Source organism: Myxocyprinus asiaticus, chromosome 21 (assembly GCF_019703515.2).
Source record: "Myxocyprinus asiaticus isolate MX2 ecotype Aquarium Trade chromosome 21, UBuf_Myxa_2, whole genome shotgun sequence".
Taxonomy (NCBI): domain Eukaryota; kingdom Metazoa; phylum Chordata; class Actinopteri; order Cypriniformes; family Catostomidae; genus Myxocyprinus; species Myxocyprinus asiaticus.
In genome coordinates this window covers 23,838,379-23,858,942 of record NC_059364.1, presented here as the reverse complement: position 1 = coordinate 23,858,942, position 20,564 = coordinate 23,838,379, and the positions used below count along the sequence as shown (strand labels likewise).

Here is a 20,564-nt window from a genome sequence, read left to right as displayed (position 1 = left end):
ACGTGCGTAGAGGAAGTGATTCCGACCAGAACTGTGCGAATCTATCCGAATCAGAAGCCGTGGATCAATAGCGATGTTCGCGCGGCACTTAATGTGCGGACCTCCGCTTTTAATTCCGGGAACGCGGAGGAGCATAAACAAGCCAGTTATGCCCTCCGAAAAACTATCAAAACAGCAAAACGCCAGTACAGGAGCAAGATTGAAGGACAGTTTAACACCACCAACTCTAGAAGCATGTGGCAGGGAATTAACATCATCACGGACTTTAAAGGGAATAAAAACTCCGCCATGAACACCGCTGCCTCTCTACCGGATGAGCTAAATACTTTTTATGCTCGTTTCGAGGGAAATAACACCGCCCTCGCGGAGAGAGCTCTCGCGGCTGAAGCTACAGAGGTTAGTTCACTCTCCGTCTCTGTAGTGGATGTAACCCGATCCTTCCGACAGGTGAATATCCGCAAAGCCGCGGGTCCAGACGGCATTCCGGGCCGCGTCATCAGAGTGTGCGCGAACCAGCTGGCTGGTGTTTTTACGGACATTTTCAACCTTTCCCTCTCTTTGTCTGTAGTCCCCACATGCTTTAAAACATCCACCATTGTGCCTGTTCCAAAACAATCAAAAATAACGTGTTTAAATGACTGGCGTCCTGTTGCTCTGACCCCCATCATCAGCAAATGTTTTGAGAGACTAATCAGAGATTACATCTGCTCTGTATTACCACTCAATCTTGACCCGCTGCAGTTTGCATACCGCAACAACCGCTCCACTGATGATGCCATTGCATCTACAATACACACTGCTCTCTCCCACCTGGAAAAAAAGAACACTAATGTGAGAATGTTGTTTGTAGACTACAGCTCAGCATTCAACACCATAGTGCCCTCCAAGCTAGATGAGAAACTCCGGGCTCTGGGCTTAAACAGCTCGCTGTGCAGCTGGATCCTGGACTTCCTGTCAAGCAGACGCCAGGTGGTTAGAATAGGCAGCAACATCTCCTCATCACTGACCCTCAACACTGGAGCCCCGCAGGGCTGTGTTCTCGGCCCACTACTGTATTCCCTGTACACACATGACTGTGTGGCAACACATAACTCCAATGCCATCATTAAGTTTGCTGATGACACGACGGTGGTAGGTCTGATCACTGACAATGATGAAACAGCCTACAGAGAGGAGGTGCACACTCTGACACACTGGTGTCAGGAGCACAACCTCTCCCTCAACGTCAGTAAGACAAAGGAGCTTGTGGTGGACTTCAGAAGAAAAGACAGAGAACACAGTCCAATCACCATCAATGGAGCACCAGTGGAGAGAGTCAGCAGCTTCAAGTTCCTGGGTGTCCACATCACTGAGGAACTCACATGGTCCGTCCACACTGAAGTCGTTGTGAAGAAGGCTCATCAGCGCCTCTTCTTCCTGAGACGGCTGAGGAAGTTTGGAATGAACCGCCACATCCTCACACGGTTCTACACCTGCACTGTGGAGAGCATCCTGACTGGCTGTATCTCCGCCTGGTACGGCAATAGCACCACCCACAACCGCAAAGCACTGCAAAGGGTGGTGCGAACTGCCAAACACATCATCGGAGGTGAGCTTCCCTCCCTCCAGGAAATATATACAAGGTGGTGTGTGAAAAAAGCTCGGAGGATCATCAGAGACTCCAGCCACCCGAGCCATGGGCTGTTCTCACTGCTACCATCAGGTAGGCGGTATCGCAGCATCAGGACCCGCACCAGCCGACTCCATGACAGCTTCTTCCCCCAAGCAATCAGACTTCTGAACTCTTGATCTCCCATGATCAAAATACATCAGCCCTACACTTTATTACTCTTTTATCTCACACCGGACTGTCATAAATTATATTACTGTTATTATATTATGTCTCTCTTAACAACTGACTATCAACCGACAGCCTGAATGTCAATACAGTACAATACTGTACATTCTATATATATATATATATATATATATATATATATATATATATATATATATATATATATCTTTTTTTTATATATATTTTAATTTTTAATTTTTATTGAATAATGTGTATCTATATAGTATCTATATAGTAAAAAACAAAAAAAACAAAAAACAGCATATTGTATACTGTACAGTGTATGTTATTATTTGTATATTGTTGAGTGTAATTATGTGTATAACAGATGTTTAAATTGTGTTGTGTTAATTTGATGTTTTAAGTTGTGTAATTATGTATAACAGATGTTTAAATTGTGTTGTGTTAATTTGATGTTTTAAGTTGAGTGTAATTATGTGTATAACAGATGCTTAAATTGTGTTGTGTTAATTTGATGTTTTAAGTTGAGTGTAATTATGTGTATAACAGATGCTTAAATTGTGTTGTGTTAATGTGATGTTTTAAGTTGAGTGTAATTATGTATAACAGATGTTTAAATTGTGTTGTGTTAATTTGATGTTATTGTAAATTGGTATATGTCTCATCACTGTCACGACTGCTATGTTGATCGGAACTGCACCCAAGAATTTCACACACCATTGCACTTGTGTATATGGCTGTGTGACAATAAAGTGATTTGATTTGATTTGATTTGATAAAGTAATATTCAAAGCCGTGCTGGTCCATAATGGTAACAAGTACCCGTCTCTTCCCCTGGCTCACTCGGTGCACCTCAAAGAGGATTACAACAGCATCAAGACCTTGCTGGATGCCTTGAAATATGATGAGTACGGCTGGGAGGTCATAGGAGACTTCAAAATGGTGGCATTCCTGATGGGTCTCCAAAGCGGTTTTACCAAGTTTCCCTGCTATCTTTGCCTTTGGGACAGCAGGGACACCAAGGTGCACTACCACAGGCAGGACTGGCCACAGCGGACCGAGTTCTCTGTGGGGAGGAACAATGTCAAGTGGGAGCCACTGGTGGACCCCCAGAAGGTGCTGATGCCACCACTGCACATCAAATTGGGCATTATGAAACAATTTGTCAGAGCTCTAGATAAGGAGTCGGCAGCCTTCAGAACTTCTTCCCTAGCTGTCTGAGGCAAAGGTCAAAGTCGGTGTCTTCGTCTGACACAGACAAAGAAGGATTTTGTATTCATATGTTGTTTTTTTCTGACTTTGTGAACGAAAAGACACAAATTTGCCTGTTTTCTCATTGGAAATAGGTAAATTTCAAAATATCACTGTCCTGGTCACAAAAGCAAAGTTTGTGGGGAATAATAGCCATTTTCTATACTTTTGAGGCATAAGCAATTAGGAAATAACACTTACTACCCTGGAAAATTGTGTTACATAGTGTTATTCACTAATGAAATGCAGGTGCATGTGATCAACTCAGGGGAGAGTGAGCACTGTGTCGGTAGTGAGGGAGAGAGAGCGGAGTGTGGAGTGAGAGAGGGAGTCCGGTGGATCCGTGACAACAGGAGGTACCTCATCCTGAGTTCTTGTCTAAACTTTAGGTGCAGTGGACAGAAGAAGAGAGAAAAAGCTTCAAAAAGTATGAGAAAAAAGCAAAGGAACTCAGTGAGGAGCAAGAGAAATACAAAAAGGTGTGAATTTGATCATATTAAAATCTTAAAGGAGTCATGAAATGCTCTTTTTTCATGGTTTTATTATCTTCCTTGAGGTCCACTGATAATGTTTGTAAAGTTTTTTTCATAATTTAGTAATATATTATCATTTTCCACCCTGTTTGGCCCTCTGTCTGAAACACTCGGTTTTGGTCTAAGCGCCTCCTTAAAACTTCAACGTAAATGCCCACTGTTATGATTGGCTAACATTATGCAGCCCCTCAAATAGAGCCATATTTGAAACTCAGCCTGAAGAGAATGAACCAGCTCAACAAGTTTATAAAACTTAATGTCAGGGTTTACGCATATGCACATCCAACACATTGCATCTTAATATATTAAACTGTTTATCTCAATCACAACTTTTAACACTCACACCCTGTCTAAACCGGACGCGAGAGTCACGTCAAAAGCAATAGAACCCATTATAATCAATGATGCTGTCTTCCATGGAAGCATCCATTGTGGCGACAGTAAACAGATGTCCCGTTCCATTTTGTGGCGCTACTACTGCCAGAAACACAAATAAACGGTTTAGAATGTTCATGTCAACGTGCCCACTGTAGACAGGGTGTCAGCACAATTAACTATTACACAGTCATGACATATGAAATATTCATGAATTAAACTGTTTACTCATGGTTTTTGCGATCGCGTCCAAATATTTTAACTGCCCCATCCTTCAATAACAGTTCCCTTGCAAAGCTTGTCACAGGAGACCCTGAGGCCACTCCTGTGACAAGGAATTGTTCCTCAGTGGTGCCTGCTTTTTCTCCAGTAAGAAGAAGAGAGTGCAATGTGTTGACTCCAAAGAGGCGAAAAGATCAACATCTGCCATCCCAAAATGATCCCAAATGGTCCTCACCACATCTGGGTGGATATGTCATTCTCCTGGCCAGGGACCCCCCTTGACAGCATATTTGCAGCCTGATTCTGCTGCCCTGGACGATACACTGCTTTCAGTGAGAGGAGGTGTGGTTGTGCTCAAGTGAGCAGAGAGTGAGCCACTTTGCTGAGCAGAGGGGACATTAGCCCCCCTTGCCTGTTCACATATGATGTGGCCGCCTCATTGTCCGTCCTCACTAGTACATGATGACCTATGAGGAGACTTAGTGCCAAGTGAATTGTCCTCAATTCCAGCACAGTGATGTGCTGGGAAGTCCCGGGGTATTCCCAGAGGCCTCTGGCCAATGCACCATTGAGCACTGCACCCCAGCCTTCAAGGGAGGCATTCATTGAGACCAGTTGACGCCACAGAACAGGACCCAACTGAGAGCCCTTCATGGTGTTCCTTGGGTCCCTCCACCAGCGGAGGGCTTTTAGCAGTCTCCAGGTGACCAGCATCATGCAATTCAGATCTTTCTGAGGGCAGCAACCGGACCTCAGTAAACACCTCTGGACTGGATGCATGAACAGATGTCCCAGTGGAATTATCTGGGTAGCTGTTGCCATTAGGCCCTGTAGCCTGAGGCAAGATTTCACTGAACCCTCTGACCATACCGAAACATGAAAAGACAGGCCATGAGAAGCTGATGTTGTTCCATTGTCAGGGAAACAGACATGCTCAGGGATTCCAGGGTCATCCCAAGAAACTGAGCTCTCTGAGATTAATTCAGTCTGCTATTCTTCTTGTTCAGCTGAAGTCCTATGGACTGAATGTGACAGATGATCAGCTTCACATGCTGACGACATGACTTTGACTGTGCACATACCAGCCAATCATCCAAATCATCTGGCACAGGGGAACAAGTGCTGCATCCATGCACCGTCTGAAGGTGCAAGGAGTGAGGGACAGGCCAAAAGTTAAAACCTGGAACTGGAACAGCCTGCCGTTGAATGCAAACCAAAGAAAAGTGTCCCTCCCAGATTGAGATATGGATTTAGGCGTCCTTCCCTAACCCCTATGCATGTGAATCAGTCACCCCAATGCACAGCCTGTTTTACTCTAGGGATAGTTATCATCTTGAACCTTAGGGGTCTTAGAAAGCTGTTTAGACCTCTGAGGTCCAAGATGGGGCGATAAGTGCTGACTTTCTTTGGCACTAAGAAGTAATGGTAACAGAACCCGGTCTGTGACTTGTCCCATTCTGATCTCCTCTAATAAAGCTTTCTCTTCTGAAAACCAGAAGTTGAGGACATGATCAGATCCCTTGAAAGAGGGGGCCTGGCTATAAATTCAAGCTGATAGCCCTGGGTCATTGTAGCGATGACCCAAGGATCATTTGTAATGCCTTTCCAGGCTGCCACATGAGCGTCTACAGGTAGCTGCTGCAAACTGTGTTCTGTGTCTAGGCTGTCTAGGGCCCTTGTGCTGCCTTAAATCCTCCAAATGGAGTTTAAGGTCTCCTGGATCTATGGCATCTCACTCCCCAGTTGAATGCTGGCTGTCATTGTGAGTACAATGGTATCTTGAGCAGTTTCTAGCAACTCCCATCGGGGTTTGTACTGAACTGAGGAGAAAACCCCTCTTCTCACAAGCACATGCTCGAGCCTCACGTGCTCTTTGCAGCATCTCAATATCACCTGGCCCAAACATTGCCAAACAAGGTACCACAGGAAATTCCAGCTTGGGCACACAGTCTGCTGCATGCAACTTGGACTGGGAGAGCCATAGGTGCCGCCTTGCTGTTCACAAGTGAGCCATTGATCTGCCCACTGTGCTTGCTTGCCCTTTTGAAACCCTTAACAGGGTAGAAGAGACCTGGGCTCAGTGACTCATTAAGACCCTGCAACAGCTGATTAATATGAAGCTGAAGAATAGCACCCTTGTTAGCCAGGCATGCTGTATGGGCAACATCACTATGTAACAGGTGCAAAATCCTGTCCATTGCCCGACAATTCTTGCTTAGCCCATCCGTCCGGCCAAGAAGAGATTTGGGTGGTGAAATCACAGCAGCAATTGGCTGGTCAATTGAAGGAAGGGGGCCACACCCAATTCTACCTGCTTTCTGGACCGCCGCAAGAGTTTTAAACTCCCTTGACAATGGTGGGGGCTTGGTAGGTCGCTCCCACTAAGCCACAATCTCCCTCTAAAAATTAGGCAAGAGAGGAGAGAGAAAGGGCCTGGATTGTGCTGACGAATCAGCCACATCAAACCGGGATGGAGCAGCAGCTGCCACAGAAACTGGAGGAATATTCAAGGCTTCAACTGCTCTCTCAATGAGGAATCTCAGAGGATCAGGGTCCTGTGACTGGGGACCCAAGTCATCCGAACCATCCTCTGCAGCCTGTGGCTGATCAATACTTTGCTCAGGCATGGCATCAAAAAGAGAACAGTCCAGGGGGGCATTTATCTCTAACACATCTGGCAAAGAAGAGATGGATTCACAATCAGCCTCAGACATACCCAGCACTGATAACCCTGGGCTGGAGGAGGGATTATCATGATACACAGCAGCTGCAGCAGCTGCTGAAACTGAACCCGAGCCCTTGAGGTGGCAAGCAAGATCTTTTAATCTGTTGGGCTAAGGCCGCAACGGAGGCTGCCACAATTTGCCTAACATGCTTTGGCTGGGTAGTACTAGTGGATGTACAAGTGTGTTTATGCTTAAAAAACTGCAACCGAGTCTCTCTTGCATGGGCTGAGAGCATAAAGCAGTTAATACAAACTTCTGGTTGCTCACGGCCCTGCCATGCATGCTCTTTACCAAGACAAGATATGCAGGAGTCATGGCCATCCTGTGATGGCATGGGAGCCTGGCACTGAACACAGGAATACCCACTATGACTCACTATTCTAGACATATTACTGATATATCCTGTATATATATATATATATATATATATATATATATATATATATATATATATATATATATATATATATACAGTTGAAGTCAGAAGTTTACATATGCTTAGGTTGAAGTCATTGAAACTAATTTTTTAACCACTCCACAGATTTAATATTAGCAAACTATAGTTTTGGTAAGTCGTTTAGGACATCTACTTTGTGCATGACACAAGTAATTTTTCCAACAACTGGGTCAGAAGTTTACATACACTAAGATAACTGTGCCTTTAAGCAGCTTGGAAAATTTCAGAAAATGATGTCAAGCCTTTAGACAATTAGCCAGTTAGCTTCATATAGGAAGTGTACTGAATTGGCGGTGTTCTGATGGAACACAACAGACTGGAACCGAACGCGAGAATCTCAAGACACATATTTCCAAGTTGAACATCTTTCCTGACAAAGCATTTAAACAACTCATTGCTTAATCTGAGAAATGCTTATAAGAGAGCAAGATGCAACAGCCAAAGACCTCTACCTACTGTAAGGGGCTGTTCACACCAAACACTTTTGCAACCAACCATTTGTTTTTCTATGTAAATGTGCGATTGACAATCGTCTTTGTTTCCCTTTGTTTTTGTTTATTCAGCGTCTCGTGCAGGAGTGCTGTTTTTTTAAATGATGTGTCTAATTAAAAAGAACTTTAAAAGCATATTGAGACACCAGCTTTCTGTTCAAATGTATTTGTTGCGCTGTGTCTAGCCTTTTTTAGTGCAAGAATGTGATAGATCTGAAGTCATCGTATTACAGTGAGGATAAAAAGACTGAATTGAAATCAGATGTATTTCTGATTTGTTTATATGTTTCTCTCGGCCGCATGAAGATATTAATTTGCTTTCTCACGTCACTAGCTTTAAATATGCAACTTAGCTGGCTAACGAATGCATAAACGTGACCAGCTGGATATAAACTAATGCAAATAGATGGTAATAGATAGTAACAATCGTGACATTTAAACATTTAGGTAGGACTTGCGTGTATTTTTGTCACATTGCTTGAGGTTAGGACCCACTTTTTATATGCTTATTCTCCACACTGATGACCGCCCCATCGCCCAAAATACAGAGTCTGGTGCAGAATAAATTTGAGTGCAAAATTCTTGGATCTTTTTTTGTTATTAACAATTTGTATTGATTCCATGCAGCAAATCACATAAACATAACAGAAAATGCAACATCAAACCACATTAAATCAAATATATATTTTTTTAACCCCCCCATCCGACACAAACAAGCACTCCAGTGGTCAAAAGTCAACTGACAAAGATACACAAATAGACAATAAAACAGAAAATATTTAGAGACATAAAAATAAAATAAAAAATAAAGAATAAATAAAGAAATAATAATAAAAAATAAAAAACCACTAGTCCCTCTCCGCTGCCCCTCCCCGAGAGCCCTCCAAAAATGCCAGATAGCCGCCCCACTTCCTGATATAAATATCCAGGTTGCCCAGCCTTCTAAACACCATCTCCTCAAATACCGCCACCCTGCCCAACTCGACCCATTACTCATGAAACGAGGGCGCACCAGACGACCTCCATCCCCTGAGGATTACCCGCCTGCTAATCATCACGCCGGTCAGGACCCAGCTCTCCATATATTTATCCCCCACATTCAGGACCGCCCCATCACCCAAAACACACAATCTGGGGCAAAATGAAAACCGAGTGTCAACCACTTCACATACGAAGCTCTGAACCCTCAACCAAAACTCTTGGATCATAACACATACCCCAAAAACATGGGATGCATCCATGTCTTCTGATTGGCATCGCTAGAGGGGGTCCAATAGAATCGATGCAAAATCTTAAATTGCATAAGTCGCACCCTTGCATCTCAAGATGCAGACTTGACATTTCTTAGAATCTTAGCCCACACTCCCTCCCCCAATACCAAGTTTAAATCTTTCTCCCATACTCTCTTGAGAGAAGTTAAAGCTCCATCACCCCAGACTCTGAATTAGCAGGGAGTAATACACTGATGCCTCATGACCTTTTCCAAAAGCAGTAATCACCACTTCCAGAATATCTTCCGCTTTAGGGGGGTGTATGCTACTCCCAAGACAGTACAGAGCAGATGGCATAGCTGTAAATACCGAAATAACTGAGATCTGGGAATCCTAAAATGTTGAACCATGCTTTCAAAAGATCTCAGCAATCCACTCTCATATAGGTCACCGAGCATCTTAACCTCCCTCACAATCTACTCTGACCAACAGAAAGGGGATTTATTAATACGTAATTTTGGATTCCACCATATGCTCGAGGCAACATTTAAATAAATGTCCGAATTAAACCCTCTGGACACTTTTGTCCATATCTCGCATTTGTTCGTGCAAATGCGAGATAAAGGGGTGTGACTTAACTTCTCCGGTTAGTTTAATAGATAGGCTTTGCAGTGGCAAAATAGGGGCAAGAACTTTCTTTTCAATACAAAACCAGGGAGGGGCTCTCTCAGGTGGAAGCGACCAATGAGCCAAATGTCTGAGACCGAATGCGTAATAATAAAACAAAATCTTGGGTAGGCCTAACCCACCTTTATCAACCGGCCTATGCAACTTATTGAAATGTAATCTGGGACGTTTACCATTCCAAATGAAGGACTTCGCTATACTATCAAATTGCTTGAAATAAGAATGGGTGACATCTACAGGGAGAGACTGTAGCAGGTAGTTGAATTTTGAAATACAATTCATTTTAATAACGTTAACCTTTCCAATCATAGATAAATGTAATGAATCACACCTGCCCACATCGCTTGAAAAACTTTTTATTAAAGAGCACTTATTATGGTTTTTCAAATATTACCTTTAGTGTGTTATATAGCTGTTTGTGAATGTAAAAAATTGAGTTATTGACTCCCAAAAGAAAGAACAAATTCTGAACACCTGAAATGAGAAACGAGTCGTTAGTAATTTCAGACTTACTTCCTGTACTAACCTACGTAATTTGGTAACAAAAAACCCGCCTCTGGTCTTCACTGGCTGCTCACGAACAGCTTTGACCTGCCCTCAAACACTTCATTAAGTGGTAGACCAATCAAAACAGACTGGTACATCTGACCAATCAGAGCAGATGAAAGAAGGAGTTTAGAATGAATCCTTTAGAACGGATCATTGAACGAGTCGTTTTTGACACTGGGAAAAAAAGGTAATGCTGTAATTTAAATTATGAGCAAATTATCCTGTTTTTTGACCTTGGATGCATGTAAATCTATTGTATGAGACCTTTAAAACAAAATAAGGCACGTTTAAAAACCATAATAGAAGCTCTTTTAGGGTTCAAAATTATCTCTAACTAAATCACACAGATTTGCTGGAAATATAATGCCCAAATACTGAAATGCCCTGAATGCCACTGAAAGGCGCCCGGCTGAAAAGCCGTTACTGGGCAGTACGCTGTCAGAGTCAAAGCTTCAGATTAAGACCAATTGACTCTGTATCCTGAAAACTTAGAAAAGGAATTAATAATTCTGTGGAGGCAAGGCATAGATCTAATGGGGTCGGAGATGAATAATGAAATATCATCTGCGTAAAGCAAAAGCTTATGCACCAGACCACCTGCCATCACTCCTGGAAAATCATCCTCCTTTCTTATCGTGGCTGCTAATGGTTCCAGGGCAAGACAGAATAATAATGGGGAAAGATGGCAACACTGCCGGGTGCCCCTGTCCAGAACAAAATCATTTGAAATTAATCCATTTGTTTGTACCACCGCCGGATGTCTATAAAGTAACTTCAATAAAATATTCCTGAACCCATATATTTACAAAATCTTAAAAAGATAATCCCATTCTACCATATCAAACGCCTTTTCGGTGTCAAGTGAGATGGCAGCGACCGGAGTCTGATCGTTCGCCACTGACCACATGATATTAATTAGACGCCTGATGTTATCAGAAGAGCTACAGCCCCGAATAAACCCCACCTGATCTATATGTATAAGAGATGTCATAACTTTACTTAATCGGTTAGCCAGAATTTTTGACAAAACTTTTACTTTTAAATCTAGCTGGATCAGGGAAATTGGACGGTAACTCTTACACTCGCTTAGATCTTTGTCCTTTTTAAGAATCAGACTAATCCGGGCTTGTGTCATGGTTGGTGGAAGCTTTCCATTCTTTAATGATTCCGTATAAACTTCTAACAAAAGTGGAGTCAGTTCTGTAGCAGAAGGTCTAAAAAATTCAGCAGCAAAGTCATCTGGCCCCAGAACCTTGCCGGTAGGCAAGGCCTTAATTACCTCACCAAGCTCCTCCAAGGTTATTTCAGAATCAAGACAATTTTTTTGCTCAGTCATCAGTTTAGGGAGTTCTAATGGTTCCACAAATTGTCTAATATCTTCATCAGTAGACAAAGATGTGGAACTGTAGTGATCAAGATAGAATTCCTTAAAATCATTATTAATATCAATGGCCGAGGTAAAAATTTCACTACCAGCAGATTTCACTGAGGGAATGGTAGAAAAGAACTCTCTCTGCTTTATATATCTAGCCATAAGTTTTCCTGCTTTGTCCCCACACTCAAAGTATAACTGTTTGCCCTGAATAGCCAAAACTCCCACCTTCCGCGACAAAATAGTGTTATATCTGTATTTCAATTGGGTCAATTCTCTGAGGTCATCAGATGACATTCAGCACTTCAGCTCTGCCTTGGCACATTTAACATTCCCTTCCAACTCCACAAGTTTTCGTGCTTTGTATTTTTTGATGAATGAGGCTTATTGTATGATCTGGCCCCTAAGAACCGCCTTAAGTGCCTCCCAGACCACGCCTACAGAGGATACTGAGGACCAGTTGGTCTCCATATAAACATTGATTTCAGTCTTTAACATACACTATATTGCCAAAAGTATTCGCTCATCTGCCTTTAGACGCATATGAACTTAAGTGACAGCCCATTCTTAATCCATAGGGTTTAATATGATGTCGGCCCACCCTTTGCAGCTATAACAGCTTCGACTATTCTGGGAAGGCTTTCCACAAGGTTTAGGAGTGTGTTTATGGGAATTTTTGACCATTCTTCCAGAAGTGCATTTGTGAGGTCAGACACTGATATTGGACGAGAAGGCCTTTGGGATGAATTAGTCTTCGCTCTAATTCATCCCAAAGGTGCTCTATCGGGTTGAGGTCAGGACTCTGTGCAGGCCAGTCAAGTTCTTCCACACCAAACTCGCTCATCCATGTCTTTATGGACCTTGCTTTGTGCACTGGTGCGCAGTCATGTTGGAACAGGAAGGGGCCATCCCCAAGCTGTTCCCACAAAGTTGGGAGCATGGAATTGTCCAAAATCTCTTGGTATGCTGAAGCATTCAGAGTTCCTTTCACTGGAACTAAGGGGCCAAGCCCAGCTCCTGAAAAACAACCCCACACCATAATCCCCCCTCCACCAAACTTCACAGTTGGCACAATGCAGTCAGACAAGTACCGTTCTCCTGGCAACCGCCAAACCCAGACTCATCCATCAGATTGCCAGATGAGAAGCGTGATTTGTCACTCCAGAGAACGCGTCTCCACTGCTCTAGTGTCCAGTGGCGGTGCGCTTTACACCACTGCATCCGACGCTTTGCATTGCACTTGGTGATGTATGGCTTGGATGCAGCTGCTCGGCTATGGAAACCCATTCCATGAAGCTCTCTACGCACTGTTCTTGAGCTAATCTGAAGGCCACATGAACTTTGGAGGTCTGTAGCGACTGACTCTGAAGAAAGTTGGCGACCTCTGCGCACTATGCGCCTCAGCATCCGCTGACCCCGCTCTGTCAGTTTACATGGCCTACCACTTCGTGGCTGACTTGCTGTCATTCCCAATCGCTTCCACTTTGTTATAATACCACTGACAGTTGACTGTGGAATATTTAGTAGCGAGGAAATTTCACGACTGGACTTGTTGCACAGGTGGCATCCTATCACAGTACCACGCTGGAATTCACTGAGCTCCTGAGAGCGGCCCATTCTTTCACAAATGTTTGTAGAAGCAGTCTGCATGCCTAGGTGCTTCATTTTATACACCTGTGGCCATGGAAGTGATTGGAACACCTGAATTCAATTATTTGGATGGGTGAGCGAATACTTTTGGCAATATAGTGTATATTGGAATTCAGGATTTTGCAAAAGGGATACATTAAAGCACCAACTATATGATTTCTTTTTCTCCGTATGTGGCAACACCTCTAAACTCACCAGGGTGTGATCTGAGACTAAGATTAAGATTGCAAATCTGGTCCACTCCATTCAAACCGAAAAGGAGATCCTCAGCAGAGAGAAAAATTGAGCCTTAAATTTGAAAAGGCACGAACTGTAAAGGTGATCTTCATTTGTAAACAGAGATTCTGTCTTCCATCTGTTCTTCAGCTTTGTTGGTATATAGTTATTGTAAACCGAAAACAGAATCAGAAATTGTTATTTATGGATTAATTTTATTATAATGTACCTGGTGGTGAGCCAAAAATGTCATGCAAGCACAAACTTGCATGCTAATACATTTCTGTGGAAGACTGTTTACCACAAAATGTTATAGTCCATGAGTCACCTCTTTTTCCTGACAGAATGAAATCAGGAAAGAATTTAAAAAACACAAGGAGATTGTTGATGAGTTCAGAGATGAACAATAACAAAGTTGCTGAGGAAAAAGTAAGGTCATGAACATTATCTAACAACTATATCACTGCATAATGTTATTACCAAGGTCTTTAAAAATAATTTTCCATTTTTAAAGCTTCTTGACAAAGGATTTTGCAGAGATTTTTATAATGTTCCTGGACATATTGTTGGCCAGCTCTATAAGCATTTCAAACACAGACCCAGTATTAATTTCAGAGAAGTTGATGAATTATTTAAAGAACTGATGAAACTTTAGTCATGCATTTATGTAAAAGACAAGTGGAAAATGAACAACAGGTGAGAATGGGCAAGTTGCAAAGGAGCTATATGTCACAAAAATCAAATATTTTTAAACGTGTTCCTCATAAATTCATAATCTGGAACTGCCTGGGGTGGTTTTTAATCAAACTTTAGGTCAAACTAAAGGCACTGAACCTGGCAGAAATGCAGGCTTTTCTGCAGTGGAGAATAGATGAGGACGAAAAAGCTCATCTTGAAATAAAAAATCGTATTGATGATCTTAACGGATGAGTCAAGTTCATTTTAAAACATCAGTGGTTTAACAAAGCACATAAAAAGTACATAAAAAATATGGAAATTATAAGTTATTGAAGACCACATCATTGTATGCCTGATGTTTTCCTAGCCTCTGCAAAGAGATGAGGTTCCGATTTGACAGTATTGTACAGACTGATCTACAATATGGTCAGGCAGAAGTGGAAGCTAGAGAGTTCATTGCTGACTATGCTGATGTTCTGCTGATCCATCGCAATGTAGTTGAGGACCTAAACAGCACCATTAGGGTACTGAGAAAACACAGAGTACTCAAATCAATTTAAAGGAATATTACAGGTTCAATACAAGTTGAGCTCAATCAACAGCATTTGTGGCATAATATTGATTACCACAAAATTACATTTTGACTTGTCCCTCCTTTTCTTTGAAAAAACTAAAAATCTGGGTTACAGTGAGGCACTTACAATGGAAGTGAATGAGGCCAATCCATAAACGTTAAAGGTGCACCCAGTAAATTCTGTCTTTGTGTCATCTTGGACATACACTGACACCTAGCGGCTTGGATGCAGCATAATTTTAAAATTTCAGATTCAATTGTAGAGATTTAGTATTCACAGCCATGATGACTTTAATCAACGAGTGTAAGTGTCAAATATCAGGATGGTTACTGAGATTAAGCGAGTAGTATTCGGCTGTTCATGTGATTCTAACATGGCAGCCCCCATGTGTAGACCCTCTCCATGTAGAATAAAACAGCTTTTATTAGGTTACTGTTATGACTGGAGTCTCCATTTTAATGTGAGTGGTCATGATTTCCTGTATATATTTTGCAAAATTACAATTCATGTCTTCAGGAGTTAAACTTTTTTAATGAGAAAAAAATTACTGAGTGCACCTTTAAAATACTCACTTTTTCAAAAGTATAGCCACAAGACATATACGATATGTGTGATAACATGATTTTAGTGTGATAAAATCGCCTACTAACCTTTTCTGTGTAAAGTTTAAGCTAAGTTTTAGCCATGATGATGTAATGTCAACAAACCCTAAAATAACTGTAAAAATGACTATTTAAACAACTTTACAGCTCAAATAATTCACAACTTTTAACAGAGGATTTAAGTGATTTTATCAAAATATAAGCTTCACATTTCTGCCTTTGAACCCTCCAAAAAATGGCCCCATTCACTTCCATTGTAAGTACCTCACTGTAACTTAGAATTTTGCTTTTTATTTATTTATTTATTTATTTTATCCCTTTTCTCCCCAATTTTGGAATGCCCAGTTCCCCACTACTTACTAGGTCCTCGTGGTGGCGCGGTTACTCACCTCAGTCCGGGTGGTGGAGGACAAGTCTCAGTTGCCTCCGCTTCTGAGACAGTCAATCCGCGCATCTTATCACGTGGCTCGTTGTGCATGACACCACGGAGACTCACAGCATGTGGAGGCTAATGCTACTCTCCGCGATCCACGCAAAACTTACCACGCACCCCATTGAGAGCGAGAACCACTTAATCGCGACCACGAGGAGGTTACCCCATGTAACTCTACACTCCCAAGCAACCGGGCCAATTTGGTTGCTTAGGAGACTTGGCTGGAGTCACTCAGCACACCCTGGATTCGCACTCCAGGGGTGGTAGTCAGCATCAGTACTCGTTGAGCTACACAGGCCCCCCGATTTTTGCTTTTTTTAAAGAAAAGGAAGGACTGGTCAAAATTATTTTTTGAGGTAATCAACATTATGACACAAATGCTGTAGAACCCGGAATATTTTGAACTTGTATTGAACCCGGAATATTCATTTAAAATTTGCTGCTGTTTCTTTTTCTGTACATAAACAGAAACTAAGCACAAAACAAAATGAAAGATCACTTATCAAATCAATAATCTTGAATAAATTAAGAAATGTTTTATGTGTAAAATGGGTAAAAGCATGTATAAATAGAGCAATTGGGGGTTAAATAAAATAGATACATATGATACAACAATTTGAGAATCAAAAATGTATTTAAAAAAACAAAGATTAAATGAGAATGCCAATGAAATACACAAAATGCAATTACAATCACTCACATTGTGAATGATTTTCAGTTGTCATTTTTAATTGTAATCATATTAAAGGGTTAGTTTACCCAAAAATGATAAATCTCTGATCATTTACTTACCCTCATGCCATCTAAGATGTGCATGACTTTCTTCTGTAGAACATAAATGAAGATTTTTAAAAGAAAATGTGTAGATCTGTAAAATCTGTAGGTCCATACAATGCAAGTGAATGGTGATCAGGCCTTTAAAGCTCCAAAAAGGAGATACATTTAGCATAAAAGTAATCCATAAGACTCCAGTGGTTTAATCAACGTCATCTGAAGTGATCCAGTTGGTTTTGGGTGAGAACAGACCAAAATATAACTCCTTTTTCACTGTACATGACATTAGCAGTCTCCTTGGCATCATGATTTCAAGCTCGATTACACTTCCTATAGCACCATCAAGCTATAATCGAGCTTGAGTTATATAATCGAGTTATATTTTGGTCTGTTTTCACCCAAAACCAACTGGATATCTTCAGAAGACATTGATTAAACCACTGGAGTCTGATGGATTACATTTATGCTGACTTTATCTTCTTTTTGGTGCTTCAAAGGCATGATCACCATTCACTTGCATCGTATGGACCTACAGAACTGAGATTTTCTTCTAAAAATCTTCTTTTGTGTTCTGCAGAAGACAAAAAGTCATACACATCTACAATGACATGAGGATGAGTAAATGATGAGGGGATTTTCATTTTTGGGTCAACTATCCCTTTAATATTGTATTCTCAATTTGTATAGCTTTTTTGATTTATCAAATTGTTAATTTAATTGTTACTTTGTCTGTTAAGCAATCCACATTTCTTTATCTATTTATTAATTAATTACTTATTTGTCAGTTATCTGTCAGGGTTTAGGAGATCAGAAGATCGCCAGCATGCTGGAGTGTAAAGACTTCCACAAAGGAATCATATAGCAGGAGTGGGAGCACAAGAGAATGAGAATGCTGCTGGAGGATCTCAGCAACAAAGCCATAGATATCCAGACACTGCGTGTTTCGCAGGAGATCCAAGAGGTATGGATTTAAGCTTGAGTCTTTAATTTAAAATAATATTTATTGGTATCATCTTTGTTCAGTTAGTCTTTTATCTGGGTGGGACTGTATGACTGAAAAGAAGGTTAGTATAAGTTAAATAGGTAATACATTTAACTGCCTCAGTGTACAAAACATGTATAATAATAGGTCTGTATTTAGTGAAACTTGAATACTTTAATTTAATTACATATAGGCTAATATTGCCCAAATTGTTTAAAATATTTGAACATTTCTTGTCAGTACCTGAATGAAACAAATAGTCACAACAGGATATCAAAGCAGCTCACAGCTTTGGAGAGGACCAAAGAAATGCAGCAAATGGTACATTTGCTCATTACATTTTAAGTACCTTGAAAAGTATTGAAGATAATGAGGGCTTTGCCAAATGCATAATTTCTCTGCACAGGTATTCCCAAGTTGTAAATTCAGACTGGATGATTACATTCAATGATCAAATTCAATGACAGACATATGTTTGGATTGTTGTTCACTCTTTGCCCAGGCTCATTGAAAGAAAGTCAAGACTTATAAGAAACAGATAAAGCACCTGGACAGACAGGATGCATAAATACAAGAGAAGAGCGCTGCCCTGGATTTGCAAGTGGCTGGCATGGAGATAACTTTTGCAGAGAGAAGAAATGTTTACGAGGCTGTTGGTAACTGACTTTATATCTTGCTCCATTAAAGAGTTGTCCTGAGCAGGGGCAGACTGGCCATAAGGAGAACCGGGACTTTTCCCTGTGGGCCAGCCGTGAAAAGGGGCCGCCGCGATATGCTGAAGGGGGGCTGCGATATGCAGAAAAGGACAGTGACAACATTTTTGTTCAATTGACACAATTACTAGAATTTAGTTCAATTGACCTTACAAAATTTACACTGCAAATCAGTTTCATTTAGAGTATAACCTGAATAATTTCTCCATTGTAAAGTGTTTTGTAATAACCTGCTCTGAAAATGCTTAAAACTGCTAATGGGTTGTTATTATTAAGGCAATAAAATATCTGAAATGAATTTCAGGTGTCTCTGAACTCTTCTTCCGTCCTATCAAAGTGCAATATTTTGTCATCTAACCCAAGGCTATCTATAACCTGCGTCAGACTGATTTTTTTGCCTTGTGTAGGAAATTCCCTCTAATTCATACTGCACAGACTGGGCACAGGACCTCCATTTCTTTATTAGCCTCTGCAGCTGGGTCAGGTCATTCTACCAGAAAAGGCAATAAAAGAACAAAGCAAGAAACAAAACATTTAGTCAGAAAAATCTTTGAGAACATACTTCATTTAGAAATAGATGTTACCTTTTTTCTGTACATTTTGACCATCTTAAATCTTTGCAAGGTTTCTGAAGTCCTGAAGTTCTTCACATAGCTGATTCAAGTCTTCAACAGGTTCAGCTGTGTGATTTGGACAGTCTCTCTGCTCCCTCATATCATTCTGATTCGCATCAGTGTCATTCAGTCTGCTGTAAGTCACATACTGGTTAGTGTCTTTTGGTTGTGAAGTCTGTGGTTGATTGTCATCTTCAATTTTAAGGCGTTTAACCACACTTTGGAGTGACCTGAATGAGTGCCATGATCCCTCAGTGAAGCACTCATGGGCTGAAGGTAAATGAAACAGAAAGACAAGAACAGTCTTCAACTTATACAATCAGTAATTTGAATGACTTAATACATTAAATCAAAATGTTTCTTATTTTTAATGTCTTATTTTAAACAATGAAACATGGTACATACATTATATGGGTGTATCAATAGTATGTTGGTAAGTTCTGAAACAATTATTACTGTCAGGTGACTTGTCATAGACGTACAGTAGCCACTTTTCGTGCTGTTTTGTTATCGACAAAGTGAAAATGCGTTAAAGAAAATGTTTGCTAAATTTGCCGTCTTCTGTTTGTTTCCATTAAAATGGCCTTTTATCAATAAAAATGGTGTGCATGCGCCCTTAAGCCGTTTCCATACAGAAATGTGTGTATTTTGCTAATTGGGTACCTTTCGCCTTCCATGTCCCAAATTTTTTCCCCTGAAGTCTTTGTAAAATGGGGAGAGTATTGAGATAATTTATTGAAATTAGACAGCTTAATGCCATTTTAATTTCACAAGTAAATGCAATCAGAAGAGGAGGAATTGCAGTCAAAATGGAGCTGTTGCCCTTCTGATAGGATTGTAATACTGATCCTGATGTTGCGCCTATCGCAGGTTGCCAACGGTTCCATCCCAAAAGCGAATTGTCATGGCCCTGTTCGAGCTGGCAACCTGCACCTAGTGGGGGAAACTTTTGGTCTAAGTATAAGGACCATCCATTGATGTGTATATGCTGTGTACACAGCTATTATAGAAAAATTGATGTGGTGTAATATCAGGGTTTACATATAAACTCAGCAAAAAAGAAATGTCCTTTTTTCAGGACACTGTATTTTAAAGATAATTTTGTAAAAATCCAAATAACTTTACAGATCTTTATTGTAAAGGGTTTAAACAATGTTTTCCATGCTTGTTCAATGAACCACAAACAATTAATGAACATGCACCTGTGGAACGGTCGTTAAGACACTAACAGCTTACAGACGGTAGGCAATTAAGGTCACAGTTATTAAAACTTAGGACACTAAAGAGACCATTCTACTGACTGAAAAACACCAAAAGAAAGATGCCCAGGTTCCCTGCTCATCTGCGTGAACGTGCCTTAGGCATGCTGCATGGAGGTGAAGTACAGGATGGCAACAACAACTGCCCGAGTTACACCAGGAACGCAGAATCCCTCCATCAGTGCTTAGACTGTCCGCAATAGGCTGAGAGAGGCTGGACTGAGGGCTTGTAGGCCTGTTGTAAGGCAGGTCCTTACTAGACATCACTGGCAACAACGTCGCCTATGGGCACAAACCCACCTTCGCTGGACCAGACAGGACTGGCAAAAAGTGCTCTTCACTGACGAGTCATGATTTTGTCTCACCAGTAGTGATGGCCAGACTTGCTGTTATCAT

The 20,564-nt window shown here is 41.1% G+C and overlaps 2 pseudogenes; one reads left to right on the top strand and one right to left on the bottom strand.

Moving 5' to 3' along the window:
• The window catches only part of LOC127411708 (cilia- and flagella-associated protein 43-like), a 29,537-nt pseudogene extending 11,014 nt beyond the window's left edge, over nucleotides 1-18,523 (top strand).
• Nucleotides 18,524-18,595: 72 nt separating this feature from the next.
• Nucleotides 18,596-20,564, bottom strand: LOC127411707 (swi5-dependent recombination DNA repair protein 1 homolog; annotated as a pseudogene).